The 27,000-nt window shown below is 35.6% G+C and overlaps 1 long non-coding RNA gene across 1 annotated transcript in view; it reads left to right on the top strand.

Annotated features, from left to right (window-relative positions):
- Positions 1 to 26,596, top strand: part of LOC140498298 (uncharacterized) — a 35,049-nt gene extending 8,453 nt beyond the window's left edge. Inside the window, exons 2-4 of the long non-coding RNA XR_011965060.1 lie at positions 12,993 to 13,080; positions 17,347 to 17,392; positions 25,964 to 26,596. This is a non-coding gene — a long non-coding RNA (uncharacterized lncRNA). The remainder of the gene's footprint in view (positions 1 to 12,992; positions 13,081 to 17,346; positions 17,393 to 25,963) is intronic.
- Positions 26,597 to 27,000: the final 404 nt, after the last annotated feature.

Genomic DNA, 27,000 nt, shown 5'->3' with positions numbered 1-27,000 from the left:
TACAAGCAATATAAGAAAATCATGAAAAACGAGTCAACAGCTTGCTTAAGGAGACCCCAAAAAATGCTGAAGAAAATGACACCTTTAAAATTAGACTAACCCAAATGGAAAAGAAGTCCAAAAAGGCAATGAGGAGAAGAAGGCATTAAAAAGCAGAATTAGCCAAATGGAAAAGGCAGTCCAAAAGCTCATTAAAGAAAATGATTTCTTAAAAAATTAGAATGGAGCAAATGGAAGATAATGACTTTAAGAGAAATCAAGAAAATATTTTTTAAAAATCCAAAAGAATGAAAAAAAAACATGAAATATCCCTTTGGAAAAATCATTGACCTAGAAAAAGGATCTAGGAGAGATAATTTGAAAATTATTTGAATACATAAAAGCCATGATCATAAAAGGATCCTAGACATCATTTTTCAAGAAATTATCAAGGATAACTCCCCTGACAATGTAGAACCAGAGGGGAAAATAGAATTTGAAAGAACCCACCAATAGCCTCTTGAAAGAGATCCCAAAAGGAAAACTCCCAGCGATATTATAGCCAAATTCCAGGGTTCCCAGTTCAAGGAGAAAATATTGCAAGCAGCCAGAAAGAAACAATTCAAGCATTGTGGAAACACAATCAGGATAACACAAGAACTAGCAGCTTTTACTTTATGGGATTGAAGGGCTTGGAATATGATATTCCAGAGGTCAGAGGAGATAGGATCAAAACCAAGAATCATTTAGCCAGCAAAACTGAGCATAATCCTTCAGGGAATAAAAAGGAATTTCAGTGAAATAGAGGACTTCCAAGCATTCTTGTTAAAAAGACAAGAGCTGAATAGAAAATTTTACTTTCAAATATAAGAATCAAGAGAAATATGTAAAGGTAAATAAGAAAGAGAAACCATAAGAGATTTATTAAAGTTGAACTGTTTGCATTCCTACATAGATATTTTTAACTCATGAAACCTTTTTCAGTATTAGGGTAGTTGGAGGGAATATGTGTGTGTGTGTCTATATATATGTATATTGTGTGGGTGTGTATGTATTTGTATATACAAATACATACACACATATATACATATACATACACAAACACAAAGGGCACAGGATGAGTGGATTATGGAAAGATATCTAAAAAAAATTAAGTGTTAAGAAGAATGTACTGGAAAATAAAGGGAGAGGTAGAATGTAGTAAATCATTTCACATTAAAGAAGCAAGGAGTAGTTTTCACAATGGAGGGGAAAGTAAGAGGGAATAAGTGAGTCTTCCTTTCATTGAATTTGGCTTCAGGAGGGAATAACATACACACTCAATTGGGTATGAAAGTCTTTCTTACCCCACAGGAAAGCAGGAAAGAAGGGTACATGACAAGGGGGAGAGTAGAAGGGATAGAAGATTGGGAGAAGGGGTAATCAGAAGAAAACATTTTTGTGGAGGGACAGGTCAAAGGAGAGAATACCATAACTGGAGGACAGGACAGTATAGAGGGAAATATAGTTAGTTTTTCACAACATGACTGTTATGGAAATGTTTTGCATTACTGCACATGTATAACCTGTATTGAATTGCTTTCATTCTCAATGAGGGTGGGTAGGGAGGGGGAAGGGAGAGAATTTGGAATTCAAAGCTTTAAAAATGAATGCTAAAAATTGTTTTTACATGCAACTAGGAAATAAGATATATAGGCAATGGGGTATAGAAATCTATCTTGCCCTACAGGAAAATAGAAAGGAAGGGGATGAGAGAGGGAAGCATTGATAGAAGGGGGGACAGATTGGAGGAAGGGATAATCATGATGTCCTGGGGTATGGGGAGGGGAGAGATGGGGAGAAAATTTGAAATTCAAAATTTTGTGAAAGTGAATGTTGAAAACTGAAAATAAATTTAATTAAAAAATAAAAACATAAAATTGATTAAGAAGATAGTACATTATACAATACATACAGTATTGTGTACTCAGGGTCACACCTGCCTTGAGTATACAGTTACATTAATAAGGTTATGGGGAAAGAAAAAAGGTTACATTGCTTACATCGCTTCACAGAAATTGTGCTCTCATTTCTATGGGCAACAATATTTGAAAAGTCATAAGACATAATAAATATCCACCTGATAATTTTGTCTGGAATTATTAAGATCTGACTTCTAAAGCAATATTTCTTAGGGAAAAGAATACTGGATTACCTTCAACTTTACAAAGTACCATTTGGAAATATGAAAAATATATTATTTTCTTGGAATGGAAAAAATAATTGATCATGAGAAAAATGGAAGTGATTATCAAATGACAGAAAAAGAATAGGGATACAACATTTTCATCCTAATGTATTTTGTTTTGACAAGTCTTTTTCCAATCAATTCCACTGTAGTATATAAAAATGTTAAGCAAATTAGTGTAGTGATTACAACTGACAACAATGCAACTTTCCACTCTCAGTTTACTATTTTTCATTTAAAAATTATTTTTATTTTGCTAAATATTTCCCACTGAAAATTAAATGTAAAAAGAATTAGCACTGTAAAAAAAATTGAGTTCCAAATTCTGTCCCTTCCTTCCTCTCTTTCCCCTTGCCTAAGGAAGGCAAGAAATTTGATTTTGACCATACATGTGATGGCATGCAAAACACATTTCCATCTTAGCTATGTTATAAATGAAAATACAAACAAAATAGAAGTAAAGAAAGTTTAAAAGGGGGGTGCAAGGTGTTTCACTTTACATTTAGAGTGTATAAGTTCTCTCTGGAGGGGGTAACATTTTTTACCATGGGTCCTTTGAAACTGTCTTGGATGATTGATCAGAGTAGCTAAGTCTTTCACAGTTCTTTCTTTTAGCACAGTTGTATTCCATCAAAATCACATACCACAACTTATTTAGCCATTGCCAATTGATAAACATCCCCTCAGTTTTCAATTGTTTGCCACCACAAATGGAGCTGCTGTAAATATTTTTGTACAAATAGTTCCTTTTTTCTTCTCCTTGATGTTTTTGGGGTACAGACCTAGTAGTGAAATTGCTGGATCAAAAGTTACGCAGTTTGATAGTTCTTTGGGTATAGTTCCAAATTGTTCTCCAGAATGATTAGTGTCCCAATTTTGCCACAACCCTTCCAGAATTTGCGATTTTCCTTTTTTTGCTTCTTGGTCAAGTATGAAATGGTATCTCAAAGTTGTTTTAAATTGTGTTTCTCTAATCAGTAGTGATTTAGAGCATTTTTGTTTGATGATTGATAGCTTTGATTTATTCTTCTGTAAATTACTTGTTCATATCCTTCCACCATTTTCAAGTGGGGAATAGTTCTTTTTTTTAATAAATTTTTCTCAATTATCTATCTATTTGAGAAATGAGACTTTTATGAATGAAACTTTTTATAAATTTCTTCCCATTTCTTATTATGCCAATTTGGCTGCATTGCTTTTGTGTGTGCAAAAGCTTTTCAATTCTATATAATCAAAATTAACCATTTTACTTTTTATGATCCTATTTCTTTTTTGCTCATAAACTCTTCATTTATCCATAGATGCAACAGGTACATTTTCCCATTCTCCCTTAATTTACTTATGATATCCTATATATCTAAATCATTTTGCATCAATATTCATTAAGAAAATTGGTCTAACAGTAACAGCAACATCGTGTGGTGACTGACTTTGATAGGCTTAGATGTTCTCAACATTGTAATGATCTAAGAAAATTCCAAGACTCATTATGGAAAATGCTATCCACAACCAGAGAAAGAACTATGGAGTCTCAGTGCAGATTGAAGCATACCATTTTCTCTCTTTTTGTTATTAAGTGTAATTTTTATTGAATTATGGTGTGAAAGGGGTGTATTCAGTATTTCTGCTTTTGTTCATTTAATTCTGAGGCTTTTAATGTCCTAATTCGTGGTCAATTTTTGTGAAGGTGCAATGTATAGCTGAGAGAAAGGTGTACTCCTCTGTTCTCATTCACTTTTCTCTAGAGCCCTATTATATCTAAATTTTGTAAGATTTTATTCATCTCCTTGACTTTTTAAAAATAAATTATTAATGTATTTATTTTAGTCAACATTCATTTTCACAAGATTGTAAGTTCCAAATTTTCTCCTCATCTCTCCCCTCTCCCCCACCCCAAGATGGTTTGGATTCTAATTGCCTTTTCCCACAGTCTGCCTTGCCCTCTATCACCCCAACCTTTCTCCAGTTCCCCTCCCCTTCACTTTCATGTAGGGCAAGAAAGATTTCTATGCATATCTTACTTTCCAGTTGCATGCAAAAACAATTATTAACATTTGTTCTTAAAACTTTGGGTTCAAAATTCTCTCCCTTCTACCCTCCCAACCCATCCTCATTGACAATGCAAGCAATTCAATATAGGTTATACATATATAGTTGTGCCAAACACTTCCATAACAGTCATGCACTGAAAGACTATATTTTCCTCCATCCTTTCTTGCCCCCACCATTTATTGTATTCTCTCCTTTGACCCAGTTCTTTTTGAACAGTATTTGCTTCTGACTACCCCCTCCCCCAATCTATCCTCCCTTCTATCATTTCCCCCCTCATCCCCTTCCATCTACTTTCCTGTAGGGTAAGATACCCGAATGAGTAGGTATATTCCCTCCTTGAGTCAAATCCAGTGAGAGTAAGGTTCACTCATCCCCTCTCACCTCCCCCCTCTTTCCCTCCATTGTAAAATCTTTTTCTTGCCACCTTTATGTGAGATAATTCATCCCATTCTATTTCTCCCTTTCTCCTCCTTCAATATATTCCTTTCTTATCCCTTAATTTTATTTTTTAGATTTCTTCCCTTCATATTCAACCCACCTTGTGCTCTCTCTCTCTCTCTCTCTCTCTCTCTCTATATATATATATATATATATATATATATGTATATATATAGATACACATGTATATCTCTGTATATATATATATGTGTGTGTGTGTGTGTGTGTGTGTGTGTGTGTGTGTGTGTGTGTATGTATGTATGTATATTCCCTCCAACTACCCTAATACTGAGAAAACTCTCAAGGGTTACAAATATTCTCTTCATGTAGGAATACAAACAGTTCAACTTTAGTGAGTCCCTTATGACTTCTCTTTTCTGTTTACCTTTTCATGCTTCTCTTGGTTCTTGTATTTGAAAGTCATATTTTCTATTCATCTCTAGTCTTTTAATCAAGAATGCTTGAAAGTTCTCTATTTCATTGAAGTTCCATTTTTTCCCCTGAAGGATTATGCTCAGTTTTGATGAGTAGGTAATTCTTGGGTTTAATCCTAGCTCCTTTGACCTCTGGAATATCATATTCCCAGTCCTTCAGTCCCTTAATGTAGAAGCTACTAGTTCTTGCGTTATGCTGATTGTGTTTCCACAGTGCTTGAATTGTTTCTTTTTGGCTGCTTGCAATATTTTCTCTTTGAACTGGGAACTCTGGAATTTGACTACAATATTCCTGGGAGTTTTTCTTTTGGGATCTCTTTCAAGAGCTTATTGGTGAATTCTTTCAAATTCTATTTTGGCATCTGGTTTTAGAATATCAGGGAAGGGCAGTTTTTCTTGATAATTTCTTGAAAGATGATATCTAGACTGTTTTTTGTTTATCATGGCTTTCAGGTTGTCTAATGAATTTCATATTATCACTCCTGGATTCATTTTCCAGGTCAGTGGTTTTTCTCATGAGATATTTCATGTTGTCTTCTATCTTTTTCATTCTTTTTCCTTTATTCTTGATTTTTCGTGAAGTTATTATCTTCCATTTGCTCCATTCTAATTTTTAAGGAATCATTTTCTTCAGTGATATTTTGGACCTCCTTAATCACTTGGCCAATTCTGCTTTTTAAGGTCTCTTTCTCTTCATTGGCTTTTTGGACCTCTTTTGCATTTGGCTGAGTCTAATTTTAAAGGTGTTATTTTCTTCAGCATTTTTGGGTCTCTTTTAGCAAGCTGTTCACTTGTTTTTCATGATTTTCTTGCATTGCTCTCATTTCTCTTTCCATTTTTTCCCTCTATTTCTCTTATTTGATTTTTCAAAATCTTTTTTGGAACTCTTCCATGGCCTGTGACCAATTCATATTTTTCCTGGAGACTTTAGATGTTGGATCTTTGACTTGGTTGTCTTCTTCTGGTTGTATGTTTTGATGTTCTTTGTCACCAAAGTAAGACTCTATAATCTGAGGGTTTTTTTACACTATCTGCTCATTTTCCCAACCATACACTTGACTTTCTAACTCTTTGTCAAGGTAGTACTCTACTTCCCATGGAGGAGGGGAGGTGTACTGTCTCAAACTCTGGGGGTTTTGTTCAGTTCTTTTCAGAGCTACTTCTAGAGGCCTGTAAATTTTCAGTTCTTCCAAGGTTGGTATGATCAAAGGAGAGGTGTTTCCTCATTTCCTGACCTGTACTCTGGTCTGTGAGTGTCTGCAAGCACTCTTTTCTGTCTCAGAATGGTCAGGAAGATTCCCTCTCCACTGTACCCCAAGCTCCACCACACCAGCACTCCTCCTTGCCCCAGTACTGCCATGTAGGACTGTGATCTAGGTCCAAGCAGGACAAAATTAGGGAATCATGCCTCAGTTCCAGCAAAGAGATCCCTGTAATTGCCTTCTGATCAACTGCTTGATCACCACACCATCTGTGGCCTGTGAGCTCCAGAAGGAACTGCTGCTGCTGCTGCCATCATCACATCTGCTGCTCTGGGGATGAGACTGGACCATGTCCCTTTGGTACTCAGGTCTGAAAGAGTTTTCTCACTGACCTTTTATGGTGTCTTTGGCATTTGTGAGCCAAAAATACTGGAAACCGCCACAGCTGCCAGTTATTCAGTCTTTTAAGGCCTGCCCTGCCCCATCTGTGTTGGTGCAACCCATGCTTGACTGCACTCTACTTCCAGCCCAAGGAAATAGACCCTTCCTGTCTACCTTTCAGGCTGTTTTGGTCTGGAGAATTGTTTCATTCCACCATTTTGTGGGTTCTACAGCTCAATAATTTGTTTAGAGTCATTTTTTACAAATTTTGGATGAGGTTTGGGAGAGAGTTCAAGCAAGTCCCTCCTTTTACTCCACCATCTTGTTTCCATCCCTTGATTTCTTTCTTATATATGAATGTTATAGAGGGATCTTATATAGATGAATCTAACTTTGAGAGAAGAGAGTTGAGGTCACCCACAAGGATGGTTTTACTATGTTTCTTCTTGTAATTCAATAAATTTTTCCTTTAAGAAATTGGATCTTAGGCAGTTTAGTTTATAATTAATGTTTATAATTAATATAATTAATGTTACTTTATTTTCTATGGAGCTTTTGAGCAAAATGTTGTTTGCCTGCTTATCTTGTTTTTAACTATGTCTATTTTTGATTTTACTTTGTCAGAGATGATGATTGCTAACCCTGCCTTCTTTACTTCACCTGGAGCGTAATAGATTCTGCTCCAGCCCTTTGTTTTACAGTTTTTGTTTCAGCTGTGTTTCTTATATATAAAATATTTGGATTTTGGTTTCTAACCCTTTATGCTATCCACTCGTGTTTTATGTGTGAGTTTTTCATATTCACAGTTATGATTCCTAACTGTGCATTTCCTTCCATTCTATTTTCTTCTATCTATCCTTCTCTCTCTTTTTTTATCCCACCCCTCCTCTAGTGTCTGCTTTGCTTGTAACCACTGCCTTCTTTTAGCCCTCCCTTTTATCACCCACCCTTTTTCTTATCCCCACCTCTCCTACTTTCCTAAAGGGTAAGAAAGATTTGTATTACCAAATGACTGTGTGTGTGTGCCAATTAAGATGTGAGTAATTTGTTCAAACATTGGGCAATTCTGTCCCCACCATTTTGTCCTCCACTATAAAACCTCTCCCTTCTGTGCCTCTTTTATATAAGATAATATCCTCCATTTTTTCTCTCCTTTCTTCCAGATCATCTTTCTTTCTTTTCTATAAACTTTTTTTCATCATTCCAAAAGAATTGACTCACTCCTGCACCCTCTTTCTTTGTAGAATCCTTCTAACTGCCCTAATAATGAAAATGATCTTAGAAAATTAATGTATCATCTTCCCATATAGAAAGGTAAGCAGTTTAACTGTGTTGGGTCTCTTATGATTTCTGTCTCATCTTTGCCTTTTTAGGTTTCTCATGAGTCTTGTATTTGAAAGTCACATTTTCTACTTAGCTTGGGCCTTTTCATCAGGAATGCTTGATATTCCTCTATTTCATGAAATATCCATTTTTCCCCTTGAAGGATTACACTCTATTTTACTGAGTAGATTATTTTTGGTTTTAATCCAAATCTTTTTTTTTCCTCCTGAAATATTATATTTGAAGCCCTCCGTTGCTTCAATGTAGTAAATGCTAAATATTGTGGCTCTGGACTGTGGTCTCACTGTGTTTCAATGGTTTCTTTTCTAGCCATTTGGAAGTATTTTATTTTTGACTTTGACTTGGGTGTTTTGGAATTTGACTATAAAATTCCTGGGAGTCTTCATTTAGAGATCTCTTTCAGGTTGTGCTTGGTGAATTCTTTCAATTTCTATTTTACCCTTGGTTCCAGGACATTGGGGCAGTTTTTCCCAATTTCTTGACATATGATGTTGAGGATCATTCTTTGATCATGGCTTTCAGGTAATCAAATAATTCTTATATTATATCTACTCATCCTATTTTCCAGGTCAGTTGTCTTTTTTTTCTGATGAGATATTTCACATTTTCATTTTTTTTTCATTTTTCTGAGTTTTTTCTTTTTCTTTCTTTCTTTTTTTTTTTTTTTTTTTTTACTATTTATTCAACTCAGGGAGCCATTAGTTTTCATTTACCCAATCCTACTTTTTAAGGAGCTATTTTCTTCATTGAATTTTTGTACCTCTTTTCCCATTTGGTCAGTTATGATTTTTAAGAAATCCATCAATAAATTTCTTTACCTCTTTTTACATTTTTCTAATTCTGTTTTCTAACAAGGTGCTACTGTTTTTAGGAATTTTTGTACCTCTTTTAACAAGCCATTAATGGTTTTTTCATAATTTTCTTTCTTTGCTTTCATTTTTTCACCTAATTTTTCCTCTACCACTTTTACTTGACTTTGAAAATCAATTTTTAATTCTTCCAGGAATATTTGTCGGACTTATATCCAGTTGACATTTCTCCTTTAAGGCTTTGCTTATAGCTATTTTAACTTCACTGCTTCTGAATTTGTAGCTTCATTTTCCTTGTTACCATAGTGGCTTTTTATGATCAGGTTCTTTTTCTTTAGCTGTTTGCTTATTTTTCCACCCTATTTCTTGATTTGAAACTATGTTAATGTTAGATTCTATTCCTAATGTGGGGGTGGGTGGAGCTCTTTATCAAATTTCAGATTGTTTTACACTGTTGTTTTCAAAACAAGATCTGGGGGTTTAGAAGTTTTCAGTACTTTCAGGTGGTATGATCTGAGTAGAGATTTGATCACTACTCATTTTCCCCCACTTAATAATATTAAATTTTTTTTCAGTTACATGTAAAGATAGATTTAACATTCACTTTTATGAGATTTTGAGTTCCAAATATTTTTTTCCTCCCTAAAATGGCATGTAATCTCATATAGGCTATACGTGTACAATCATATTAAATGTATTTCCACATTAGACATTCTGTTAAAGAAGAAGCAGAACAAAAGAGAAAAACCACAAGAAAGGAAAAAATGAAAATACAATGCTTCTACCTGCATTCAGACTTCACAGTTTTTTCTTTCAATATGAATAGAATTTTCCATCATAAGTCTTTTGGAATTGACTTAGATCCTTGTATTGCTGAGAAAAGGTAAATCTAACCAAGTTGGTTACTGCACAATGTTGCTATTACCATATACAATGTTCTCCTGGTTCTGTTCACTTCACTTTGCATCAGTTCATGTAAGTCTTTTCAGGTTTTTCTGAAATCTGCCTACTCATCATTTCTTTTTTTATTGTCAATTTATTTATTTTTAGTTGTCAACATTTACTTCTATAAGTTTTAAATTTTTCTCCCTCTTACCCCTTCCCTCCCCAAGATGGCCTGCAAACTGATACAATTTCATATGTATGCATTGCTATTAAACATATTTTCACATTTGTCATGTTGTATAGTAGAATTATAATGAGTGGGAGAAACCATGAGAAAGAAAAAACAAGACAAAACAAAAAGAATAGAGTCTATTTCAGTCTGCATTCAGACTCCATAGTTCTTCCTCTGGATGTGGATGCATTTTCCATTATAAGTCCTTTGGAATTGTTTTAGATCCTTGCATTGATGAGAAGGGCTGTCTATCAAAATCAGTCATCACAGACTATGGCTATTACTATGTATAGTTTTCCTGGTTCTTCTCACTTCACTCAGCATTTGTTCATGTAAATCTTTCCAGGTTCTTTCTGAAGTCAACCTTTTCATCATTTCTTATAGCACAATAGTATTCCATTACATTCATACACCACAACCTGTTTAGCCATTCCTCAACTGATGGGCATCCGTTCAATTTCCATTTCTTGACCACCACAAAGAAAGCTGCTATAAACACAAAATTTTGTACATGTGGAGCCTTTTCCCATTTATATAATCTCTTAGGATACAACCCTAAACCTGGTATTGCTGGGTAAAAGCGTATGTAATATTTTTATAGCCCTTTAAGCATAGTTTCAAATTGTTCTCCAGAATGATTGGATTAGCTAACAGATCCACCACCAATGAAGTAGTGTGCCAACTTTCCCACATCTTCCCCAACATTTATCATTTTCCTGTTTAGTCATATTCTGCTCATCATTTCTTTAAAAAAAAGCAATAATATTCCATTGCATTCATCTACCACATCTTGTTTAGCCATTTCTCAAATGATGGGCATCTCCTCAATTTCCAGTTCTTTGTCACCACATAAAGATTTGCTATAAAGAGATTTGTACATGTGGTCCCTTTTCCCTTTTATGATCTCTTTGGGATACAGACCTAATAGTGACATTGCTGGGTCAAAGGGTATGCACAGTTTGATTGCCTTTTGGGCATAGTTCCAAATTGTTCTACAGAATGGTTGGATTAGTTCACAACTCCACCAGCAAAGCATTGGTGATCCAATTTTCCCACATCTTCTTCAACACTTGTCATTTTCCTGTTCTGTCATGTTACCCAATCTGATACGTGTTATGTGGTACCTCAGAGTTGTTTTGATTTGTATTTCTCTAATCAAGGGTGATTTAGAGAGTTTCTCCATATGACTATAGAAACTTTAATTTCTTTATCTGAAAACTGCTTGTTCATATCTTTTGACCATTTTGATCATAAGTCTTCTTGGTCTACTCTACTATCCTTACCCAAGAAGGACCCTTGATGCCAAGGGATTACAACTCATACTGTTCCTCAGGAAGTTTTGTCTCTTGGGGTCAGAAATGATACTTCCCCTCTGGGATCCCACTCTGTCCATGCTGAAAGTGCTCTTCTTATATTCCCTTGAATTATGACCAAGAAGTGAGTATAGACAAAGGAGTTGCCAAACAGAATCTGGTCCTCCATCCAGTGTTAGCCCAGCAGTACCCAGTAATGTCTTTCTGACCATTTGCCAGGTTTCTATACCATCTCTGGCTTGAGAGTTCCTGAAGCTGCTGCTACTTTTGTTGCCACCTTATTCCCACCATTGGATTTTCATCCTTGTATGCTCTGGCCCAACCTGCACCTTATGATACAGATCTCTCTTTCCAATCTACTATGTTGTCTTGAACTGGAAGAATGTCTCATGCAGAACTTTTGTTGGCTCTACCACTCCAGAATTTGACTTGAGGCATTATTTTTAAGTTACTTGGAGAGGATTGTTGGGAGAGCTCTGCTAAGTGTTTCTCTACTCTGCCATCCTGGCTCCACCCCGAGAAGTTTTACTATTTTTTTTTAACAGAAAGGAATTAATTGTTTTAACCTCAGTCATCTGGAACTTGTATTGGCCCAAGTGTTTGACCTGAATTCTACACAACCACTTTCAAAGAGATAGATTTTTCTGTTACTTTAAATAAATTCAGATGACTCTGGAGGAGAAGTGAGGCTGGTGACCTGCCCAGCCCTCCCTCATTCAAAACAAAGTCAAGTGCAAGTCATGTCATTCTCTGATGGCATGGTCTTCTTCGGCAATGAAGGACAAACACACACACAAAATCTACCACAGTATTCCCAGTCCTATAAAGTAAATCATAACATTGAAGAAGAAGAATATTTATTTATGATCATTTATCTCTTTCAAATGTACATTCTCACTGGGAGAAGCTGAAAATCTAAATATAGTACTTCCTAACAATGCCAAGTAAACAACATGAAACACAATGTTGAATCCCCTGGTAATTCCTAAATATTATATATTCTGGACCAAATATGGTGACAAAAGTTTCTTACTTTTATACAAATAATTGGCATTTTCTAAAACTAAATTCAAAGAGGAGCATAAAGCAGATGAAATATATTGCATTCTCTGGCTGCCCCATTACTAGTAAAGCTTATGATTTATACTTGGGTAAATTCTAAAGGTCTATAAGTAACATGCCTTTAGCTCTGGAAGCATTAGTTGAGTACCTTTTCAGTTCTTATCATTATAGGATATGTGCCAGTCTTTAAGGAGAAATGATGTTGAAATATATAGCCATGAGTGGCAGTGTGGTATATGGATGAAAGCATTGAATTAAGACCCAGAAAAACCTTAGTTGAACTACTCACTGCAGATCTTGGGCAAGTAACCTTATTTCCCTGGGCTTCCATTTCATCATCTATAAATTATGATGGTTCATATATGTCTTTTATTTGAGTCTAATGTTAGCCATCTCTAGGGAGGGGAGGAAGGAAGAAAAAAATAAATTTCCATGATAATTTTGTTGTATATTTGAAACCAATAGCAGGTTTGTACATTATAGATTTGCAGCTTTATGTGCAATCATATTTTTATTGTACTATATTATTTAAATATTTGTTTTATTCCATTAATTTAAAATAATTTTTTAAATGTATGAACATTTACCACATGAACTCTAAGAACCTTTCAAAATTCTAAATCCTACTCAACAGAAAGAGCACTATATTTGGTACCAGAAGACCTGAGTTAGATTCCCAGCTCATCTATGTCCTGTCTACCTATATCCCTGAAGAATATTAGGTAATTCACTTAACCTTTCTGGGCCTCCGTTTCTCTCATATCTGAAATAAAGTTTTGATTAGATAATCTTATTTAGTCTTTCTAAGAAACTTTAATAAACTATATATGCCACAGTTCTACATGAAAAAATTGTACAAAATCGCACTAACATTTTTAGCCCCCATCGTTCACGTACCAAACATCATAATAGACACATTAGATAAACATTCTGACTTTTTAGGAAAGTAGTGTTCAGTGACGCTAAGTGGTATGTTAGGATGAGATAGTTATTTTTCCATTTCATCAGCATCATCCATAATTACTGACATTAATGAAGCACTCTCAGATACGTGAAATTTCATGATGCTCACAGCAATCCTATGAGGTAAACATTATATTTTATACTGTCTTGATTTTACAAATGAGGAAACTGAAGTTGAAATTAAGTGACTTGGTCAAGTTTGCACAGCTCTAGTAAGGATTTGAGGGCAACTAGGTGGCACAGTAGATAGAATGCCAGGCCTGAAGTAAGGAAGACTCATCTTCCTGAGTTCAAATCTGGCTTCAGGCACTTAGTAGCTCTGTGACCCTGGACAAACAACTTGATCCTGCTTGTCTCAGTTTCCTCATCTATAAAATGAGCTAGAGAAGGAAATAGCCAACCACTTTAGCATCTTTGCCAAGAAAATCCCAAGTCAGATCATGAGGAGTTGATATGACTGAAAAATGACTGAACACAAACATGTATACACATACATATATATATAAAGCACACACGTGTATGTATATATACATGTGTACATACATCTATACATAAAGCACACATGTGTATGTATATATACATGTGTACATACATCTGTATATATACACATTCCTACATTATGATAGCATCTATGTAAATTTTCTATTTACATTTCCATTATCAATATCTTTTTAAATTATAAAAATATAAACAAACAAAGGAATGAATAAAAATGCTGATTTAGGTATATCTCTTCTATAGCCTGGAAAGAAGGAAGGAGAAATGCTTAACACTTTAGAGTCATGTTTTCTATTAAAATAAAAGCACAGCAAAAGAGGCCAGTTCAAAGCCATCTAATCTAGATCTAATCTAGTACAGATAAAGCACTGGGCCTTTAGTCAGGAAGAATTGAGTTTAATAGCCTCAGTCACTTACTAGTTGAGTGGCCCTGGAAAAGTCATTTAAGCTATTGTTTATCTTAATTTCCAAAACTGTAAAATGGGGGTGATAATACTATCTACCTCCTGGGGTTATTATAAAGATCAAATTAGATAATGTTTATAAGACATTTAGTGTAATTCCTGGCACATAGGCAATTAATAAATGCTTAGTACCTTCCCCTATGTGATTGAAGCCTATTTCTGTGAACTAGATAAAGCTTTTCTTTCTCTGATCTTCATTAGCCTTTATTTTCTGTATTCCAGTTTTTATACTTCATCACTTTCTATCGTATCACTTCATGTAGTAAGTCCTCTAAGGCAGCACAAAGTCTTTGAAGGCAAAAACCACATTTATGGTCCTTCTGTATCCTTCACAATGCTAGTCATTCGTATTTTGCACCACATCTATGATTTCATCCAAACAGATAGCTCCAAGTGTGGAAACTCTCTCCACTGATACAGAATGGCACCTGCTCTGCTTGAATTGCCTGAAGTATTGAGATGTTAAATGACTTTCCCAAGGTAATATAATATTTATCAAAGGCAGAAATTCAACTCAGGCCTTTCTGACTCAAAAGTCAGCTCTCCTTCCACCATGTCATGGCCATTTATTTCTTCTATAGGCACTTACTATGAATGAATGTTAAACCAATCTCTCTCTTTTTTTTTTTTTTTTAACAAACACCAAACATAACCCCATTCAACACTTAGTTGACAATCTTTAAGCTTTAGATTAGACAAAAAGAACATCTTTCAAGTGGCTGCCAGACCTTCTCTGAACTTAGCGAGGTTCATGCTAATGCAACAGACAGGCAGACCACAGGTTAGTCTTCACCCAAATCTTTCCAGTTTTATCAAATTGAAGATTGCATTTTACTAGTATAGCCTTTGAGAACTCCACGTCCACTCTCTGTGATGTGCTGGTATAGTGAGGGATTTGAATAGAACTTTATTCTGCAAAATTGGGACAATGATATTCATAAAGAAAGAACTTTTTAAGTCCTAAAGTAGAATATCAATGTGATTTATTTTTGGTGTAACTGCTGAGATTTGTGCGAACTGTTCAAATATAGAATTTAGAAGAATATATTTCTATCTCTCTTTAATAATGATAATGTACCAATGAACCTTTAAAAGTCAGAACCTGCCTGGCCTATACTTCCAGCTTATTACTAAGGATAATAAGAGGAAGATAATGACTTGGGGCCCTAGAGGACCAATGGGTAGAAGCCACAAAAAGGTCAGTTTAGGTTAAATGTATAAAAAATTTCCAACCCATGAATGTTGTCCAAAAGTGGAATGAATTCAGCAGTAGTGGTCTCCTGGACACTGGAGGTCTTCAAGCAGCAACTGGGTGAGCACTGGTCAGGAGTAACATAGAGGACAAATCTGATTCAAGTATGTATTGGGCTAGAGAGTCTTTGAAGTGTCTTCCAAAGTCCTGAGATGCTGTGATTCTATGAATCTGGAGATGCGTAGCTACTCAGTGAAGTAATGGAACTAGCCTTTAATCTTTTCACCAAGGCAATCTGCTTCTATCTTTGTCTGAAAGTGACAGTAACCCTGCTGTTGTTTAACTAAAAACCTGACCTTCTAGAGGTTTGCTCAGCTCTTATGAAGGCATCTCTCATTGACAACCACTCATAAATAACACTGGTTTTTCACGATGATCAAAAGAGTTCAAAAGGTGAAGTCTGCTGCCTCCCCCCACCACACACGCACACCTAGTCACTTCTCTATTTTCTGATCTTAGACTATATGGAGGTGACACTTTCTGCGTACCTGCTTTGTTTCATGTTTGAGACTTTCAGAGTTTTATATTTATATATGTTATATATCTCAATATGTAAATGTGTAAAATGTGTGTGTGTGTGTGAGAGAGAGAGAGAGAGAGAGAGAGAGAGAGAGAGAGAGAGAGAGAGAGAAGAAAAGAGAAAGAAAGGAAAACTAAAGGGGGGGGGGATCCTTGTTTCAAATAATGAGCATGTGCACCTTTTTGCCTCAGGCCTTCATACACAATTTAGCCAGGAAGCCAGGGCAGATCATGATTTAGCTTTTGACATCTCCTGCCTTCGGGCCAGGAGAGACTAATACAGATTTCTGACTCTGAGCACACCACAGGAAAAAAAAGTGAGAGAGAGAAAGAGAGGCCTTTTATTGACTAAATGATAAAGAGGTTTGTAATGATAAATAACAGTCATTTTATTGTGGAATTCCCCAGAAAAGATGCATTCTGCAGTGTCGGAAGGAGCCTAAAAGCTGAGTTTGGTTCCCCATGGATCAGAACCTGTTAAACTCCAATTTTTACGGACAGGGATAGAAGTCACAAAATGCAGGGGACCTCGTCTATTAAAACTCTGCACCCACAGTACATAATCATTGTTGTATACTGGCTTCTTAACTCTGGAATTACCTGAGTGATGCTTCAGTGGTGGTTCAATGTGTATCTCTGTGTGTGAGTGTGTGAGTGTGTGTGTGTGTGTGTGTGTGTGTGTGTGTGTGTGTGTATGACTGTGTGTGCCCATGCCATTCCCCTCTCCCCCAAATCCTGTTTCTGATACAGGGTGACTGTAGTTGAATTCAGGCTGCTTTCAAAACTGCCAGCTTTGATCGATAGTTTAATTGTAAATCTTAGGAGCAATAATGGATAATTTGACTTGAACTGTCCATTATGAACAGTTTTGTTGAGGAGGGAGCCTTCAAATTAAACATGAGTTGAGTCCCATTATTACATTTGTACATCTCACCTAGAGTTAAATAAATTCCCTTTTACAGATACTGCCTCCTTGACATTGTGTGGTGTTCAATGAACAGGCCCAGGCAGAGAAATAAAGAGGAGGAAAAAACAAAATATATATGTATATACAATAAAAATATATGTAACACATATACATATATACATACACATGCTTTATGCACATGTATACATATATACTCACATTTATGTTTGGTGTAAATATGTACGTGTATATATATATATCTTTATATATTGTATATATATGTATATTTGTAAATATACATATATATATATACACATATAACTTATAACTATTTACCTGTCCACATGTTCTGAAAGTTTTTTTTTTTCCTTTTACTATAACCTAGAGAATTCCTCCAAGTATTCTATTTGAAGAATGAAGAATCCAAAGAAGTAGGTGAATTGCTTCCCATGGGAAGATTTTTAAGAGTACTGAAATTGGATGAAATTAAGAAAAGTAGAATTTAGGCTCAATATAGGAGACAGTCCTTAAAACAGCAGTGAAATTGGCTAACTGTGGAATAGTCATCTCACGGAAGTATAGGAAAGCATTTGGGGACCATTTAAAAAATTGGACTAGTTGTTACACTACTGGGAAGAATACACTATAAGGAGTAATCAGAAATTGGCAAGGGAGTTATTTTATGGGATAATTAGGTTTTTAAAGCATGAGCCCCAAACCACAGTTTTCCTGCACCTTTAAGTAACTTTGGCACACTGGAACAGACAGGCTGTGTGTTTGCAGAACCTACCACCCAATTCTGAATGATTTTCCTAGGAAAACTTTTCACTTTTGGCCAGGAAAAAATACCTGGACAAAATAGTGCCCTAGTGAAACAAGTAGGGAACTCCAGACCCTGGCAAACTATATGTCTTAAAGTATTTTCCTAAAAAAAAATATTCCCAAGATGTGATTCAAATGCACTACTTGTGTGCCCCTTGTGTTCTGGTATTGCTCTCACACACACATACACACACACACACACACACACACACACACACACACACACAAAACATCCTCTGTGTATGTGTGTGGGGGGGAGACTAATATTCCTATATTTTATTTTTAACAGTATGATGTGCATGCTTTACTTTCACCTTCCAGAATCTATCATGCACACAAAGGACATAGCACTATAGTGTTCTGCAATGTCAGGTTAATTGCTTATACAGCACTTCTTATAGGGTTACTCCCCTTAAGAGAGCATTCACACTTATACTTTGGGGTCGCCAGAGAGTATAGTTGACTACTTCTTCTCACTAGGCTTCTAGAGATAATCCTGAGGTGTTTCTGGCACACTACTTTATATGCCTGTATTGATATGTTTCCCATTAGCAGCTGACCAATTAAGTTCCATCAGCTATTAGAAAAGAGTTTACTAAGAAAGCATGCTAAGAACAGTTAGTACTAAACATTACACCCAAACTGGTGACATACTATCCCCTTGTATTCAAGGTACTTGTACTCTGGGTAAAGTGGGTTCAAACTTAAAGTGCAATCAAAGTGAGGTGCCTGTGTAGAGAATACATATATGGCAAAGATACACCCCAACTCCTGGACCTAGAAGTCCATTTCTCCCTTTGTAGAGTCCTCATGAAATTCCATTTAGGTATCCAGGGCAAACAACCCAGTCGACCCCTGAGGATCCATGAGTGCAGTGTCAGCATTTCTCTCTACCATAAAAGATCTCATTTCCTAAATGTGTTGCCATTCTCAAGTGATTATCTTTTCTTATTTGTCTATAGATCTTTACTCTTTCTTTGGCCACTACTCCTCCAATGGCCATGGCTACAACCTCTAATCACTCATGAGACCTTTGGCGCTTCAGTTGCCTGAGCATTCCCATGTTAAAATAACAACTTACCAAAGATTAGGGAAGGATAAACACAAAAAAACCCAGAAACATGGTATTTGGGCACAGAATGTAACCAGCTGTCTTTCTTGCATCTGGCAGTTCAAAGTAGTGCTGCTTCACTTTCCACCAAGTATGAATGTGACCAAGAGATGACCAAATTGCGTCATTTATATTCAAACTTGGTTTCAAAACAGCAACTCCTCAATTATCAGTTCTTTTGACTCTGCAGCCAATTAGAAGCCTTTTTTTCATCATACACTGTCATTCTCTCAGGCATGACTAGAAACAGGCTCTAAAATTCTTCATATAGGTTTGAAAATAGGCTAGAAATATCTACACATGTAAATGGTGGTTGATTAATAGATATTCTGTATAACCAGAAAGAAGGGTAAATTTGAGTATGTTAATGCTATGTTATGCTTAAATGGCACATCAAATAGACCTGGCCATCCAAGTATTTCATGTGATTAAGATGCTAATAAATCACCATTAGTTGGTGCTTTAGCCCCATGCACTGCACTTGATGAGTAATGAAACTGACTACCATAGTCAAAGTAGACCAGTAAGCTTGGCTATGAGTTCATGATTTTGCTGAACTCACAGACCATAACCAAAAAGGGTGAGCTGGCTAGGCCACAGAAACTGAGGCAGAAACAGAAGGTCAACAAAAGTGCATGCAAAAGCTCTTTTTGAAAGCTTAAGATGTCTAACAATTTATCCCTGGAGAGGCATGTAAGCATCCTTCCATCCAGCTCTTCCTCTTGCCAACCCTTCCTGCTCAGCCTTGCGACAATTCAAGAAAAATCTCCCCTAACACATATGTACATTCAAGGCTAAATTTTGCCAATGAACTTCATTCTCTGAAGTTGTCTTAGTGTTCTATAGGAACATGACCAGTTTAAGCCTGCACCTATCGAACTACCAATGTTCGTTCAATATCACTCTGTCTCCCACCACTGGGCCTGTGCACTAAAAACAAAACAAATGCCATACAATCTCTACCTTCAGAACACCAGTATGGCTAGCATATAAAATGTCCTTGGGGAAAATCTAAAGGCTTTTTGTGCAAGTCTTATTTTGTCAATTGCTTTCATCACAATGAAAAAAGAGAAGTCAGCAGTTTCCCCATCCAATCATTTTGGCTTTGGGGGCTACAAGTATGATCAGTGCTAAGAAAGACCTTCTTTATAATCTTATTGAAGTTCTGTGACTTTTTCTTCCTTTACTGACTTTAGACTAGGATGAATTATTATAATAACATTTTTATTCATTCATTCTGAATGAATATCAGAAAATAGAATCAATATAGAACATAAAAATTGTGCCTCAAGACGCCACATAGAGTAATAATAGGAGACATCCACTATTTAAACATTTGCTGGAAGTCTATCTTTCTAAATAGAAGAGTATTTGATAAATTTTTGACTGACCTTAGTAGTTTCATCACCGTGACTGAAACTAATTTTCTGGACTTAATTCTGACCAAGAAAAAAGAATTAAAGGGCAATGTGGACTAATAACATTAATAACTTCATCAGTGACAACTGTTTCAATTCCCACAGTTGTTTACAAAAGCAATTTTCCAAGTTTTTTCACATCTATCATCTCATTCAGACCCTACGATCCCCAACACTGCGGAATAGGAAAGGAACCATGGAAGTATACGAACATGTCTCCGTGGAGTTTTCTGTAGTGAAGGAGAGGAACACTAGTTATGGTAAAAACATGTGTCCTAATCTTGAAGAAATTATGGACAGAGACTCTAAAGGAGAGGAGGGGGATTGGGGGCATGCCTCTAAAGCTTGAAGACTGAGAGGTTAAGTGACTTAGCCTTGTCATACAGCTAGCAAGCATCTGAGAGAAAATTCAAATTCAGGTCTCCTTGATTCCATTCCAACGTGCAAACTGTCTCTCATGCTAAAGATAATGATAAGGATTCTTTTAAAAAGTATGTTCAAAGCTAGAGATTAAAAGCGAAAGAACAGACCAAGTACTTAAAAAATTACACAAGTTAATAAATAACAAGACCAGAACCATTTTGCTTTCAACTTCTCCCCACAAGAAGTACAATATTCAGACTAGAAAAGAGAGACAAACATTGCTAAGACAAAAATTGGTTGCAAGATAGAAGAGATATAGTAAAAGAGCACCAGCCATTTTAATCGAATCCAGGTCTCCAGGTTCCAGAGATGAATTAGATCTCAGCACAATGAAAACACTTTAAGATACGATTGTAGAACCACTGTCAGTTGGCTTTGAAAAATCATGGAGAATAAGAGATGAGTAAATGGATGTTTTACACAAAGAGAGAAAGAATAAATGCCAGAAATTGCAGACTGGTAAGCTTAGCATTAGTCCCTGGAAAAATTCTAAAAGAGATTATTAAACAGATGGCTTGTGAACCCATGGAAAAGGAAGCAGTGATAACTAGGAGCCAGCACTCAGAATAAATCAAGCCAAACTAATCTCATTTCCTTTTTTTTTCTGTTAGGGTTACTAGACTGATAGAAGAGAGGAATTCCATAGATAGAGTATCTTAATTTCATCAAGGCATTTGACAAAGTCTCTCAATATCCTTGTGAACAAGATGAAAGGCATGTGGGCTGGATTCAGTACAGTGAGATGAATTTGCAGCTGTTTGAACAATCCTACTGAAAACACTGGGAGATTTCTTCTGGCATGCTGTAAGGTCCTGTCCTTAGCCCTGCTCAGTTTGCCACTGTGCAAATGATTCAGATGAAAACATGGATGGCATGCTTATGAAATCTGCAGATGACCCAAAGCTAGAAGGGATAGTTAATACTGGATGACAGACAGGTTTCCAAATGATCTTGATAAGCAAGAATGATGGACCTAAATAGAGAAAAAATCAAATGAAGCCAGTATAAGTATAATGTCCTACATTTAGACTAAGACAAATCAAATACATAATTTTGGGGTGTAATACCCTTTGCTTAAAAACATTCTGGAGATGGAATTCAACATTCTGTTGATCATAAACTTAAATGAGTAAAGAGAAGGATATAGCTGTTAGTTTTTTTAAGCAAATAAGTCCTCCTCTTTTCAGCTGGGTTTGATTATATCTGGAATATTTTGTCCAGTGTTAGGCATTGCAGAAATATCAAGAGAGATATAAAAATTCTTGAATACATCTAGAAGACGATACCTAAGATTCTGAAGAGTCTGAAACCCAAGCTATGTGAAGAACAGGAATATTTGGCCTGAACCAAGAGAATCTTGGTAAATGAGGTATGATTACTATCTTGGAAAGGCCATACTATTTCAGAGATCAAAATAGCAATAGTGGATGAAAGCTAATAATGATATTAGCTAGCATTTGCATAATGCTTTAGAGTTGGCAAGGTGCTTAAAGTTTTTTTACTGCAACCTCGTCAATAATTTGCATTATTATCACCGTTTTACAGGTTAGGACACTGAAACTGAAAGGTTAAAAATCCAGGGCAACCTTGTAAATAATGTGTATTATTATCACCATTTTACAGATTGTTTTTACTGCAACCTTGTGAATAATTTGTTTACAGATTAGGACACTGGAACTGAAAGGTTAAACATCCAGGCTTTTAAATCTGAGGCAAGATTTGAACTTTAAGATAGCCCAAGTGCTGCCTTCCTCATAAAACCTTTCTGTATCCCATCACTTGCTAGTTAAACTCTTCCTAAATCAACTTCATATTCATTGTTTGTATTATTCACTCATGAAAGGATGGGTCATCTCTTTTAGAATACAAGCTTCTTGAAAACAAGGATCATTCCTCTTTTTTCCCTTCATATTTTCCAGATTTTAGCATAGTGCTTGTGCATCATTAAATGCTTGTTGATTGAATGATAGATTGAAGCTAATCTTTGAATAATTGTGTTCTTCTCTAGATCTCATCTATTTTCCTGATTGCAATGAATGTAAAATCCTTAGTAATATAATATATGTGCAAATCAATCAAGACAGAAAACAATTTCTTTATACAAAAACATTGATTGTCTTGATAAAATAATGTAGCATGGGAGGTAGCATATGATCTAGGAGATAGATTATTGGACTTGGATACAAGAACTTGAGTTTAATTCCCATCTCTGATGCTTACCAAGTCTTACTGATTCTACTTCTATATTTCTTCCATCTCTCTACTTCTTTACACTCACATAACAACCACTCTATTTCACATTCTCTTTATTTGTCACCTGGATCATTGAAATAGCTTCCTAACATGCCCAGAGCAAGTCCCTTCTCTCTCTCTCTCCACTACTCCAAACTTTTCAGTTTCCTTTTCATGTGCATTGCTATTTCCCCATTGAAATTTAAGCTCCTTGAGGGCAAAGGTTGTCTTTGCTACCAATGGTACTCCTAGAATTTAGCATAGTGCTTAGCACATAGTAAGCACTTAATGAGGGGAGGGGAGGGGAGGGAAAGGAAAGGAAAAAAAAGTTACATGATAACTTTATCATATATTTAAAAGGATTAGCAAGTTGTACATAACAGATTTGCAGTTTTGTGTACAATGATCTTTTTCTGTTCTGTTATGGAAATGCTTGTTTTATTAAGATCAGAATAAAATAAATATTTTTTTTAAAGTCAGCACTTAATCTATGCTTGCTGAATCACTCTCTACCAATCTTTCCATTGTATAAATGAATATATTTAAAAGTATGTACTACTTAGCTACCCCTATACATAGCTATAAAGAGTAATATTTGAGTTCTAGAAAGCAATCATTGCTAACAATTGGAGCAATCAATGTTGGTAACATTCACAAGATTTTCATGTTACATACGTGAGTCCTGTGTGTGACGAGAGGTTGGACAAGACAAATTCTGAAATCCCTTCCACCACTCAAATTCTGTGACCAGTTAGGCTTTGAGATTTGAAGTTCAGGCCTAGGTGACATACAATGGATTGGTACCGAACCTGGTCATAGGAATGATATTCTTATCTTAATGGCTGTAACTTACGTTATACCTTCTTATAATAATGGAGAATATCACTGCCAAACCTGGTCATAATGTATACCCTTTTGTCTAGTTCGTTAATAGAAACTATCAGGTCCCAGTGCCAAGTACTGGTGCCCAAGACAGTTTGATAAGCCAACTTCAGTATGAACACAGAAAGACTGGAGTTTTATCCCTTCCTAAATAGCACAGCTGCCTCTAGCAATAGTGTATGAAAGCAAAGCTATAGTTAGGATGGAAGAAGGTAAAAGGATTAAAATAAGCCAGTTTTACACAGTTTATATGCAGATACTGTATGTAATACAGCATACTGTATTACTGAATACTGTAAATGTATTCTCTATTTATCAGATAAAGGTCTGCTCCTAGCTCTGGGATAGTAACCAGAATGAACCCAATCCCTCTTCTATATTGGACCCTTCCAGTACTTAGAGATAGAAACTGTTAACCTTTAATCTTTTCTTTTCCAAGTCAAACACCACTAATTCTTTGAATTAGCTGTCAAAGAACATGGTTTGAACTGCCCTAGCCATTCTAATCACTCTTCTTAGACATATTCCACTTTGTTTATACCTCTCTTGAAGTACGGCAACCGACCTTGAGGCTCTCCCCTTGATCCTCATAGCCCACTTTGTCTTCCTGTCATAAGAACTTGTCTATTCTTGCCTATTATAAATACTTGTCTTATCCCTTACTAGACTGTCAGTTCCATGAGGGTAGAGAGTATGGCTTAGCTTTATCCTGTACCTCCCCAAGTACATACAAAAAAGTTCTCTGCACATAGCAGACACTTGATAAATGCTTGCACAATTCAAACACTAGAATTAATCCTAGAATAGCCTTTGCTCTCCCTCTTCTTGATAGGCATGTGATTTGTCTGTAACAGAAATTCAAAGTGGATGAGTAGTTCTATACATTGTTATTGACAAATACTTACTTGTTATTGCAATACACTATGACAATAAGTTATTTGTTATTGACTAAATTTTGACAGTGCTAGAGAAATTTTTAACTTGAAATGACACAGAGGCAAGATGATCATACAGTTCTTTTTCCTAAAAATTACCCAGGAGCGCAGGACCACTCTCTTCCCTGAATAAAGAACCCCCTGAGAATTTGAGATGAAGGACCATTACTGACAAGATGTAACCATTTTGTTGGGATTTTATGAAACATATTGTATTGAAAATGTATGTGAAATTCGTATGTTCCAAAGCATTTCCCTGTCCTTGTTGATCCCTAACATGACAACAAATTAAGGTGCTTACCACAGAGATGCCTATTAAAACAAAAGCAAACAAAAGCAACCTCTTGCATGGCCCACTTACTGTGCTGACTGACAGGCAGTTCAATCTATTAAATTGTGTCTTTTGGTCATAAGTCCTCAACGTGTACCCAGCAAATAGGGAGAAGTGAATAGTGCCCTCTCAGAAACCAAGCCAGAGAGCTTTGTGGGTAAGGATGTAATCTCTATTTGTTTCTTATTTTTCTACTTCCTTCTCAGAAAACAAAATCACAAAACTCTGTTACCCTTGAACAACAACCAAATAAGTAAAAAACAAAATTGGAATAGAAAACAGTTATCACAAACCAGGATTTTATATTTACAAGTTTCTGAGTACTGTCTATATTTTTGTATTCTGTTTATTTTTCGCTCACAGATGTAAATGACTGATCATGGTATTAAGAACTTATATAGAGACATTAGATATCATATAATTTTATTCTTTAATTTTGCAGTTGAGATTAAGTAACTTCAATGTGGACTCCTTGAAACACTCCCCCAGTTTTTAGTCAAGGGTCTTCTCCCTTTTTTTGTTTTGTATTTACTATATAGCTGTCATGGAAAGTCTAAAATCTCAATTAGCTGTGGGTTCCTGACATATGTATATTGCATAAAGAGAATCCTTCAGTGTTCCCTGAACTGAAATATTTGCTGTTCCTTGAAAAAGGGCAGCTTTCTTCCCACTAGATATCTTATTACTATCTCTATCACGGTAAGTTAGATTCAATATGGGCTACATTCAGTAAAGGTTTTTTTGCTTAATTTTCTGACACACATAACATCAGCTTCTTTTAAATTTTTCTCAATTAACAATCATTTATTTTCTTTCCCTCCCATCACCTCTCACTCCTACCAAGAAAGAAAGAAAAGAAAAGAAGGAAAGATGGAAGGAACATGTAAAGTCAACCAAAACAAATATCCACATGGATCAAGTCCAAAAAATAGTATGCCTCATTCTGCACCTTGAATCCATCACTTCTCTGCCAGGAATCATTGCTGGTCTCTTTACTGATCAAAGTTTTTTGTTTGTCTTTTTACCAGACCATTAATTTTTCACATCAGATAACATCTGGGTGAACATGAGGCCAGCCATGATGCGCTACTACAGGCATTTTCTGGTTTAAGCAGATATGCTTTTCCAACATTCATTATGGATAAGAGATATAGGGATAAAATATATACTTGGAAATAGCTCTATTTCTCCCAATCTGCTGGTACAATTAATAATGCAATTTTTGGTTTTTTTTTCCTTTTTAGACATGTAAGTTTATTCTGTTAAGGAATTCCTGGTATGGAAACTTCTTCCACCAAGTCTTTTATGAAATATTAATTGAAGGGTTTATGGTCCCAAAGCTGGTACATGTTAGAAGTAGGGCATGTCTAGTCTTCCTGACCTTAAGACAGGTTCTTGATACAATATAACAGGTTGTCTTTTGTTTTATTTTGTTGGAAATATAGCTTTTACATAATAATAGCAAGTCATTCAGATCAGAAAACGGATATTCAAAAAGATGATAATAAAATAAAATGTAAATCATAATGAATTCTGAATCTCTTTTTCTTCTGTTCACAAGTCCTTAGCCATTACTTTCTGGCTGAATCATTTTTAATGATAAGAAATTATATCTCAAATAATGGCTTTTTTTAGTTGATACTTAATCCTAGAAAGAAACCCATCCAATCTACTTCCATCCCAAGAATTACATTTCCAAAACTAAATTTGGATTTGCTCACAACAACAGTTAAATGAAGGAATGTGCTCAGATATAGGAGACGACAAAGCTATAGGACATGAGTATTATCCTTGTTTCCAAACGCTAATCACATACCACCAAAAAAAAGGTTCACTCTGATTAACTAAAACTTAAGGTAAAATATCTTTTTTTTTTTTGCAGATA

The sequence above is a fragment of the Notamacropus eugenii genome, chromosome 4 (assembly GCF_028372415.1).
Source record: "Notamacropus eugenii isolate mMacEug1 chromosome 4, mMacEug1.pri_v2, whole genome shotgun sequence".
Classification (NCBI taxonomy): Eukaryota; Metazoa; Chordata; class Mammalia; order Diprotodontia; family Macropodidae; genus Notamacropus; species Notamacropus eugenii.
This window is presented reverse-complemented; position numbering and strand designations above follow the sequence as displayed.